The sequence below is a fragment of the Peromyscus californicus genome, unplaced genomic scaffold (assembly GCF_007827085.1).
Source record: "Peromyscus californicus insignis strain IS unplaced genomic scaffold, ASM782708v3 Scaffold_6__1_contigs__length_162567912, whole genome shotgun sequence".
Taxonomy (NCBI): domain Eukaryota; kingdom Metazoa; phylum Chordata; class Mammalia; order Rodentia; family Cricetidae; genus Peromyscus; species Peromyscus californicus.
Window position 1 is genome coordinate 35,576,910 of NW_026294584.1, and position 10,480 is coordinate 35,587,389.

The window sequence follows — 10,480 nt, forward strand, 5'->3', positions numbered from 1 at the left end:
TGGAAGTAAGAGAACAGGAAAAGCCCAGACGCAAAAGATAGATGGGATAATTGAAGACAAGGAAAGCTGGCAAGAAACCAGCCAAGCTAAGGCAGGGCAGTTAAAATTAAGTAAGTATAAGTCTCCGTGTGTGAATTTACTTGGGAGCTGGGGGAGGGTGCAAAAAAGAGCAAAAGCACACAACAACAGTGGTGGTCTGAGTAAGACGGGCCCCCACAGGCTCCTACATTTGAATGTCCAGTCATCAGGGAGTGACACTATGTAAGAAGGATTAGGAGGTCTGGTTGGAGGAAGTGTGTCACTGGAGGTAGGCTCTGAGGTTTCAAAAGCCTATGCTGGGCCCAGACTCTCTCCATCTGAGGATCAGGATGTAGTCCTTGGCCACTGCTCCAGCGCCATCGTGTGCTGCTGCGCTCCACCATGATGACAAGGAACTAAGCTTCCGCAACTGTAAGAAAGCCCCCAATTCAATGCTTTCTTAGTAAGAGTTGTCTGGATCATGGTGTCTCTTCACAGCAACAGGACAGTGACTAAGACAGATGGGAAGATCAAATTTCAAGACCACCCCTTGCTACGAAATGAGCTGGGGGCCAGCGAGGCTACCTGAAACTCTGTTCAAAACACACATGCAAAGGCCTGGCATTGGCTCCCCCGACCCAGCCTGCACTCCAAAACGAGAACAGTAACTCAGTATGCAGCATACACTGTTATACCTGATATTGTGAATTTAATAGACAGATTTTAACATCAAGTGATTTTAGAGATTTCAACACTGAGTACTTAATAGAAATATTAACCTGAAAAAGGGTTTAATATTGGCAGGACATTTTGGTACGGAATCCTACAAGACACTTGTTTTTAAAAAATAATCTATACAGAGTGAGAGAGCAAGAGAATGGGGCAGAGGGTGGAATTCAAAAGACAAGTATGGTGCACATACCTGTAAATCCTTGCACGTAGGAGGTAAATGAAAGGGAGCAAAGAGTTCAAAGTCATCCTTGCTCAGACAGGGAGTTCAAGGGCAGAATGGACTACATGGGACTCTATCCCCAAATACAAAACAAAACCTTACAAAAGGAACATGAAAGTTATTGAAAAGAAAAAAAAAATTAATGGTTACCTAACAATTAAAAAGTCTTACAAGTTTTTAAGGAAACAACCTAATGTCATATTCTAAGTAGAGGGGGAAAAAATAAACATAACAGTAAAGAAAAAATTCTACTTCTGCCAAGTGGTATTCCTAATGGGAGAATACAAAGCCACAGACCAAAACCTTAAATAATGAGTCAGTGGAGTAATTCTTTCAGAATACTGTTCTAGTGAAACATCTTGGGAAGAATGGGATGCAAATGATCTATGCCTAGCCGCCATTGTTTGAGACAGAACTTCAACACCTTGCTCGCCCTGCCTCAGTCTCCAATCTCTAGAACTCTGGGATTACTTGCCTGTGTCACCATCCCTGTCCTGTCTCTGAATTTCTCAGTTATCTGAATCAACATCTTCCGGCTTTTCTTGTTTATCTTCGGTAGCACAAAATGGAAATCCATTTAAAGGAGGCTTAACATCGAAATGTGGGAAGTGGAAACACAAGTCCAGAGTGTTCTTCCTTCCCCCAGACTGTTAGTCAATGAAATGTAGATGAGGCAAAATAGGATTGCTCTGGAGAGACTTCACTGTCTTCCTCAGCCCACAGAAACTGTCCTTAGACCTGCTTCTCAGCTGCTCTTCCTGGCTGGCAACAGGGGAGAACACTTCAGACACCCGTCATCTGATCCACAGCAGCCTGGACTGAGCTCCATTCTCCTACACGGGCAAACACAGCTCTAACACCCACCGTCTCTACTTAAAAACAGGTTAGAGAAGGGGCCTGGCCTAGGCCAACCTTGCCCCGAAGACTTAACAGAACAACAGGTCTGATGGACATTCTGAGAGCAGTGTTGTAACACCAGACAGCTGTGTTAGCAACTGCATGGCAGAACTCTGCAGACTATAGAAATCAGAAAGAGACCTACAGTTCTTTCTGCCTCTCCAGACACGTGAGCTAGCTGATGGCTGAAACAGGCCAGTTGATCCACATGCATTTAACCATATTTTCCAACAAAACCCTTAAGGGATTAAAAAGAAAATAAAAAGAGAATTCTTCCCCCAACCTAATAATATAGCTAAGCAACTTTCCTCATCGATGAAGGAAGCTCACACGCAGGCAGGGCTATTCTCCACTGACTTCCCAGTAGTACAGAAAGAGACGGGTTCTCACCCACAGACACTCCATCAGGGTCCCACATACCACCAGAGCTCTTTATTTTCTGAGCTGACAGCCAGAGCTCAGGTCTCTTCGGACACAGATGGGTTAACCTTATTACCACGACATCTGAAAACCATTCTGCAGAGGAGGGTACATGGTGAGTGCAGGCAGAGTGTCAATAAGCAGGAGTTACGGAGGGCCACTAACTAAAAAGGACTGACGAAAAGCTACAGGTCAAATGGACCTGCCACACCTCCTGTAAATGCTACATGAAGTAATTACTTCAGTGTACTACAAGACTTTCTAGTCAGCCACTAATGCACACACGAACGGAAATGAGTAGCCAGGCCTGAGTGCCCGACATCTCAAGACACACCTGAGGTACACTTCGGCCACCAGTACAATCTTCATTACAAACAGATGTCAGGCAAGGACATCGTTCATCAGCTCTTACCAATATTTCACATGGTTGAATATCTGAAGAAATATTAATAGAATTATTCTACACGTGTGGTACTTACGTGTGTGCATGCTTGTGCGGGTCTATGCAGTGTGGGAGGAGGGTATGGATGCACGTGTGTGTGACAACAGACATCACTGTCAAGTGTCTTCAGTTACTCTCTCTGTGGTCTCTTATTGAAACTCGATACTCATTAGGCTAGGGTGACCAACCAGGGCCCCCCCCCATCCCCTGACAAGCACTTTCCAGACTGAGAGATCTCCCCAACTCCAATATAACTGTTTTTATCTTACATCCTAACCCTCACAATAGCCCTTTAACATCATAAGAGAAGCCCTAAAACCCTAGACACCTAAAAACCTTTATTATGAATTTTAAGAAACACACTGCCTTTCCCATTAACCGTCTACATGGAGAGAGTTCCCAACACACTTTTCTTGGTAGAACAGTACCCAATGTTCGGTGACACATCCTATCAAGTTCTCTTAAGGCCTCTCCAAAGTGTTGCCCACACCAGGGAGGCCAGAAGCACTAGTGTGCCTTTTAACAGGCATATTTCTGTGCTCCTGCAGACCTGCAGGCTCAGAATCCTCCGAGTGGGCATTAAAATCCTGCATGCTAGCCGGGCGGTGGTGGCGCATGCCTTTAATCCCAGCACTCGGGAGGCAGAGGCAGGCGGATCTCTGTGAGTTCGAGGCCAGCCTGGGCTACCAAGTGAGTTCCAGGAGAGGCGCAAAGCTACACAGAGAAACCCTGTCTCGAAAAACCAAAAAAAAAAAAAAAAAAAAAAAATCCTGCATGCTTAACAAGCTCTTGGAGTGACTCTCTCTCGGGCTTAGAGCCCAGAGCTTCAGGGTTACAGCACACCAACCCACACGGAGGAAAAGAAAGGAAAAAAAATAAAAATGAAAACCAAGGTAGACCTAAGACGAAATAAGAACGCGAAGTGCAATTCCTAGGACAGGCATGTTCATTCTTTCCTGAACAAGGAACGGAAATGAGGCTGGCTGTCCCTGGGCCAGGCCTGCCAGGTATAAGAGGGCAAGGCAGGCAGTTAATCTGCGGAGTGTGGTGAGGAAAAGAAGAAAGATCTCCTGTTTGCAATGGTTCAAACAGGTTACTCAAGCTTAAACTGTCCACGTGTTTTCTTACAGGTCTTCTCTTCTACAAAGCAGAAATTTGAAAAACCGAAATGGTGATTAGCTGTCTGGAACCCAGAACATAAACAAAACAGTGCAGAGTCCTACAAAATAGCCTTCCTCCTTTAGAATTCTACAGCTGTTTAAACACCTCAATCCTACCCTATACCATTAGGGGAAAGATGGACAAACAGACAAATATTAGCAAGAAAAACATTACAAAGGGGCAGCAAAGATGGTTAAGCAGGTAAGTGTGCTTGCGGACAAGTCTGACATCCAGAGTTCAAGTCCTGGAAGGAAAACCAGCTCCTACAAGCTGTCCCTTTATCTCCACACATAATGCACAGCATAAGTATTTGCCCCACCCCCTACATAGGAAAAGAAACAAAGAGAGATAAAAATAAACTTTTTTTTAAAAAAAAAAGACAAAATTAAAAATACATTTTAATTATAGGAGGAACAAAACAGGGTATGGCCATTTGAATTTATACACTGTTGGGGTTTTGTTTTAAGTTTTTAAGAAAGAAAACAGGGAAGAAAGGTAGGCATAAATTTACACCCCATGTAGTGGGGTGTCATTTCCTGTAACTACTTTACATTACACTTGATAAGGATTTACAGCTTTTTCATCTCAGGTTTCAGGATTCCCCCTACACAAACAGTTCATTTGCGCTTTAGGTCAAATGGGAAACTCAAGTACACCAAGGTTCACACAGCCACACCACCTCCGTCTGAGACGTGCCCCAAGAGTGGTTCCATCTGCCCAAACAGGAAGGCAGGTCAGCAGCCACGGGCACAGCATAGAAAGAAGCCACAAAGGAAAAAATTTATCAGCTAAAACAATTTTACAAGCTCCTATTTTTACTGTCCAGTGCCCTCCAAAACCCATTCAGAGACCACTAATTGCAGGTAATGCATGGTGCCATTAGTTAGCACAGCTGATCCCACAGCACTGCCTTAACAAGCCTGGTGGAGATGTGGTAGAAATCACCAGTAACCCATTGCTAAGGATACTCATGCAACAATCTAACTGGCACATAAGATGTTCCACTGCCTACCCAGGGGTAGGGGTGGGGGGCAAAACAGAAGTTGTGACACTGAGACTTTGTGCCTGTCACTCTGGTCGACATAATTCCACCATTCTGTGGCTTCCCATCTCCACAACCACGGAGACGCAGAAAGTCACTGACTGGAGGAATTTTATCTTGCCCTTGTATATTATTTCTTCCTACAAATTATGGTCGTTTTTTAATAAGTAGAGAACATGTTTTAAGAATCCGTGAAACAACCCTAATCACTTGCATAAAGTTAAAAACAAAACCTAGTAAACTGCCAGAAAAATCCAGAAACAGTGGAGTACAGCCCCGCAAGTAAGGCTAACTTATCCATTCCTCCACGTTCCTGTTTAGTGGCATCGGGAAAGTTATTAACTTTATTTTCTGCATTAAATGGAGATCTCGCTATACTCCCTAAAGCGCTGTATTAACAATGTTTCCAAAGTCTTGGAAAATGTACAGTCTATTCTGGTCCCGCCAGGATTTCACAGGCCCGGGGATCTGCCATTATCATCCAGTTTTACTTAATATCTCACGAAACTCATATTTTAATGCGTAGAATCTGAGAACTAGTGATAGGACCCGTGTGAGGGGTTATGAAAAATAAATATGCGCGTGAAAATACTGGGCAACTATATCTAAGATAGTAAAGATACGAATTAGTGACTTTGCATCCATGTATTTCTGCCTAAACAGAAACAAGGCAAAAGTTTAGATAGTTCTGTATTATAGGAAGTAATTATGTAAGTTGAGGCTGACGACTTCCACCAAGTTACAGCTGGACACATCAATCTCAAATCGTCCAACTGTCACTCATTTTTTAGGTATAAGGGCACTGACCATCATGCACACTACAGCTATGAACACAGCAGAAAAAAAAATAATAAAAACAGCGCTCATCAAAGCCATAAACACCAATGGGCTAGCTTGCAAAAGGAGAAAGTGGCTCCAGTTTGGCAGAGACGTAAACTTTAAAGAGTGAGTCAAGGCGGCCCTGCACCGAGTTCAAGTCCAGCCTGCAAGTCCACCCCATCCCGTTCTCCGGGAACGCTCAAAGGCGGCGGGATTCCGACCGCCAGGGGCCAACACCGGCTTCCAGGTACAGCTCGAGCCCGGTGGCGGCCGCGACCCAGCCAGCGCCAGGTGCAGACGCCGCCGCCGCCGAGCGGGCCGCGATGCTCGCGCGCCCCGGCCCCGCTGCAGCCGCGCCCCGCGTCGGGATGCCAGGCAGCCGGCCGGCGCGGTGCTCCGCTCCAGCCTCCAGGCGCCCAGCCGCGCCCAAGCCCGCCGCCTGCCCGCCCGAGCCTCACCCGCCAGCGGCCGCGCCGCCGTCAGTCCTGCCGGAGGCCGACGGGAGCCTCCTCCGCCGCCGCCGCCGCCGCCGCCGCCGCCTCCCGCTCGCGCCTCGGCTTCCTCCGGCTCCTCCCGCTTCGCCTCGCGCTCGCTCGCCCGCCCGCGCCGAGGAGGAAGCCAGCTCGCCCCAGACCTCCTCCCTCGCTTCCCGCCGCGGCCAATGGGCCCCGCCGCCGCGCAGCCGCGCACGCCCTCTGGCGGTGGAGGACCGAGCCGGCGCCCCGGCGCGGGGAGGAAGGGCCGCAGCCGGCACGCTCCCGGGTCGCCTCGGTGACTCCAGCCCCGCATTGCTCAATCTGGGCTTGCCACGTGGGAGCTGCTGAGTCCGCAGCCAGAGGCTAAGTGGCACCCTGGGAGGAGGGGGAAACGTGTCAGCGCCTCCGCCCTCAAGTCACACACACACACATGGAATCCCAACCATTCAGGAGGCAATTTGAAATGACCAGCCCCCTGCTAGACTTGCATCAGGCTAGGACCATGGGGTATCTTCCCTTGACTCCTAGAAACTAGGTAACTGATCATAAAAATCCTATAGGCGGGGGCATCGTTACGAATTCTGCAGCCCTGAATGATCTATCCAAGAAGAAGAGTCCTGCTTGCATTTTGCATGCCAATTTCTTTTTTTCAAATTACTAGCACTGTGACAAGTGTTTTTCCTCATCTGTTAGGAACTTTATCTTTTGCAAAACTGTATGGGTAACTGAGAAATTGACACAAATTTTAGTATACGCCATCTGAGAATGTAATATTTCATGTTTCAAATCCATATCTGAATAATTAGCAACTATTAACTATTACTTATTGGGAAAACTTACGGTAGCAAAAATTAAATTGCAATGAAGCAGAAGGGTTTGATTATGGCAATTATGTTATCAAATTTCAGCTTTCCTCCAAAAACACAAAACACACAGCCTAAAAAAGAGTTAGGACTTCTGATGCTTGTGACCCACGAAAGGGAAAAAAACAGGAAAAAGCTGAGCGCCTTCTAAACGTCCAACACTTTTCTTGGTCTTTGTCTTAGTCACTGTCCTATTGCTGTGAAGAGACACCATGACCAAGGCAGCTCTTGTAAAAGGAAGCATTTAATTGTGGGCTTTCTTACAGTTTCAGAGGGTAGTCCATGATCATCACAGTGGGAAGCAGACAGGCATGGAGCTGGAGCACGGGCAGAGAACTTTACATCCTGAGCCACAGGCAACAGGCAGAGAACAAGGGACATTGCTGGGCCTGGCAAGGGCTTTTGGAACCTCAAAGCCTACCTCTAGTGACACACCTCCTCCAACAAGGCCACACCCCCTAATCCTTCCCAAACACTTCCACTACCTGGTGTCTAAGGATTCAAATACATGAGCCCATGGGAGAGAAGTGGAGTTCTCATTCAAACCATCACTTTCTTAACATATATATTCTCATGTTTAGTCAAAGTAGAAATCTATATGTTACTTCAGTGAATCAATGAACCAAGACTTAAAAATTCTTTCTACATCGCTTACTCAAAACATAAGTTGTGGATCTGGGCTTCCATTTAGAAAGCATTTAGCTTTTACAGTATCAAAAAGCTATGACAATGTATATATGCCATCCCTCTAGTTCCTATATCCCACTGAAAGAATTTATGAAGCCTTTTGAGTAGGAATTTCCTGATTGGGAATGAGCCTTTTCCTCTATAACTTAACAGACTGGTAAGGAAACTATATTTGTCACATTCTTACAACACCACACCTGAAGCAGTGTTTGTTCCCAAAGTCTGTTTGATCTCCTATTCCCAATACACAATAAGATTGTAGCTCAGAATCCTTCTAGTCAACAATAAAATTAATAATACTGAGTCACAACCAACATTGTTTTGTTTTGATTCGCTGAAATAAAATAGAGCCAAACCATTCCCAAAACATGTGCTGCGTATGCTTTGTGGGAATCTGTGTGTTTGTGTTGTGTGTCTCTGTGTCTGTGTTATATGCCTTGTGTTATAATGTAGACTATATATATTTCTTAGCACAGGTTGTGAGGGGTTTTTTGGGTTTTTTTTTTTTAAGTCAATAAATCACTCCTTTAGAATAGTTGTGACTTAGGCTGTTTTGTTGAAAGTCAGACTAACTTCCCGTGTTTTATTTGTCAGGGTTAAGGAGCAGAGGAAGTGCTTGGGTTTAATGAGCACCAGTTAAGGATAATGCAGGGCACTTTACGGCTCCGAGAGGTCCTAACTAGCTGGTGTTACTGTGTGTTATAATGACAGGCGATGATTACTTACGCTCTAAAGGTAACGCCGCCTGTATACTTACTATGGGCCAGCACATGCCTAAGATCTTTACATCTGCCCATTCATTTAATCCTATAAATACAGAGAATGAAAAGAAAGACTAGAAGGAAACTATGCCCAGAGTCCAACTACTAGGACCTCACAGAGCCAAGCTGCAACCCATGCAGTAACTTCATAGCCCCTCGAATTGGATTGCTCAAGAAGAATATCCATGGGCCAGGCATGGGGGCACATACCTTTAATCCCAGCACTTGAGAGGCAAAGGGAGGTGGATCTTTGTGAGCTCAAGGTCTTCCTGGTTCACATAGTGAGCCCCAGGACAGGCAGGACTCCATACAGAGATTCTGTCTCAAAAAACAAAAAGGAGGAGGAAGAGGAGAAGATTCATCTTCTATTCAATAGGTGTGGGGTTTGAGATAAACTACACTCTGTAATTATAAATATCCCATCATATTATTAAACATAAAAATTTTTAGAAGCCTCAGGATCTTAGTTAACTGGAATAGTCCATTTGGAATCATTCTTCTGTATTTAGAAGAATAGATTGTATATAAACATGGTCACCAAGGATTCCAGGGACCATGTCAAGTAACTCAGACCAGGATACTGAATGATGAGAGAGTACCCTATGGGAGGGGAGGTTAAGTATCTCCAAACCATACTAATCACCCACACTGAGGCAATGGTATGGGTGTGTTGTATTGTGCCTCCAACCTGCTATGGTTTGGGTTGGTGTCCCCAGAACCATGTGTTAAAGTCTTGGCCTGTGATACTGCTGGAACATGTTGGTGTTTCTCCACCTCACACAGCTCCTCCCTAAACCCGCCCCTCCAAAGCCCGCCAAACACAGCTCCTCCCCAAGAGAGGCTCAGGACGACTCCCACAGGGGATAGATATCTAAGCTGCATTCCCGAAAACAGACTGGTGGTTCTTCCGGTCTCGTCCCCTTCCCCTCTCTGCAGGGCCGAGGAATCGCCCGGGAGTGCTTTACCCATTAAACCCCGGGCTTTTCCTGATTCGGTTTGTTGCGACGGTGGAGAGCCCTTCAGGAAGCCTAAAACTTATCAGCTGGGGCCTATAAGAGGTAAGGTCTCAGTGAAGAAGTTATACTACTGAGGGGAGATTCTTGATTGGGTCCTTGGGAACCTAGCCACTTCCTTCTGTAGTTTGATTCTCTGCCACGGTGACATGCAGAGTTTCCTGCATGGTGTTTGAGTTTATAATATTTTTATATTTTACAGTAATCTACTGGCCAGCTCCTGCCATGAGGCCCTGCCATGAGGTCCACAGGCCCCAAAGCAACAATTCAACCAATGTGGATGTAAACACCCGAAATACTGAGCTGAAAGAACCCACCCTTCCTTTGAGTTGATGATCTCAGGAGTTTTGTCCACTGACAGAAAGCTGACACAGCCCTGGCCATGCTCTGACATAAATGAATCCCCAAAGTGACTCCACATGTTGCCAATAGACCTACCCGGATGAAACAACCCACGGCGTCTTGACATAACACACATTTGTTAAGTTCTGAAATAGTTTTTAGGATAGAAGTCAATAATGTAACCATAGAGAATCAGGCTTATCGAGGGGTGAGAGCTGGCTGCTACTAAGAGCAGGATTACTTTAAAACAAAAATAATGGAGCTGGGCGGTGGTGGCCCACGCCTTTAATCCTAGCCCGTGGGAGGCAGAGCCAGGCGGATCTCTGTGAGTTCGAGGCCAGCCTGGACTACAGAGTGAGTTCTGGGAAAGGCACCAAAAGCTACATAGAGAAACCCTGTCTCGAAAAACATTGAATTATAAACTCCAACTGTGAGAAAATGCCAGAAACTCTTAGTGCTTGAAAAGAAAGTGGGGAGGCATGGCAGATTAATGAGAAGTACAGAGAAAAAGTGAAGCTTTATATCCATACGGGGTAAAATATAAGACTTGGGTGTAGTTTCAAGCTGTAATTCAGAATGTTTATCCG

The 10,480-nt window shown here is 45.8% G+C and overlaps 1 protein-coding gene across 1 annotated transcript in view; it reads right to left on the bottom strand.

Annotated features, from left to right (window-relative positions):
* Fam3c (FAM3 metabolism regulating signaling molecule C) overlaps nucleotides 1-6,328 on the bottom strand; it is a 46,839-nt gene extending 40,511 nt beyond the window's left edge. The window contains exon 1 of the mRNA XM_052720006.1: nucleotides 6,210-6,328. The gene's annotated coding sequence lies outside the window, so the exon portion shown is untranslated. The remainder of the gene's footprint in view (nucleotides 1-6,209) is intronic.
* Nucleotides 6,329-10,480: the final 4,152 nt, after the last annotated feature.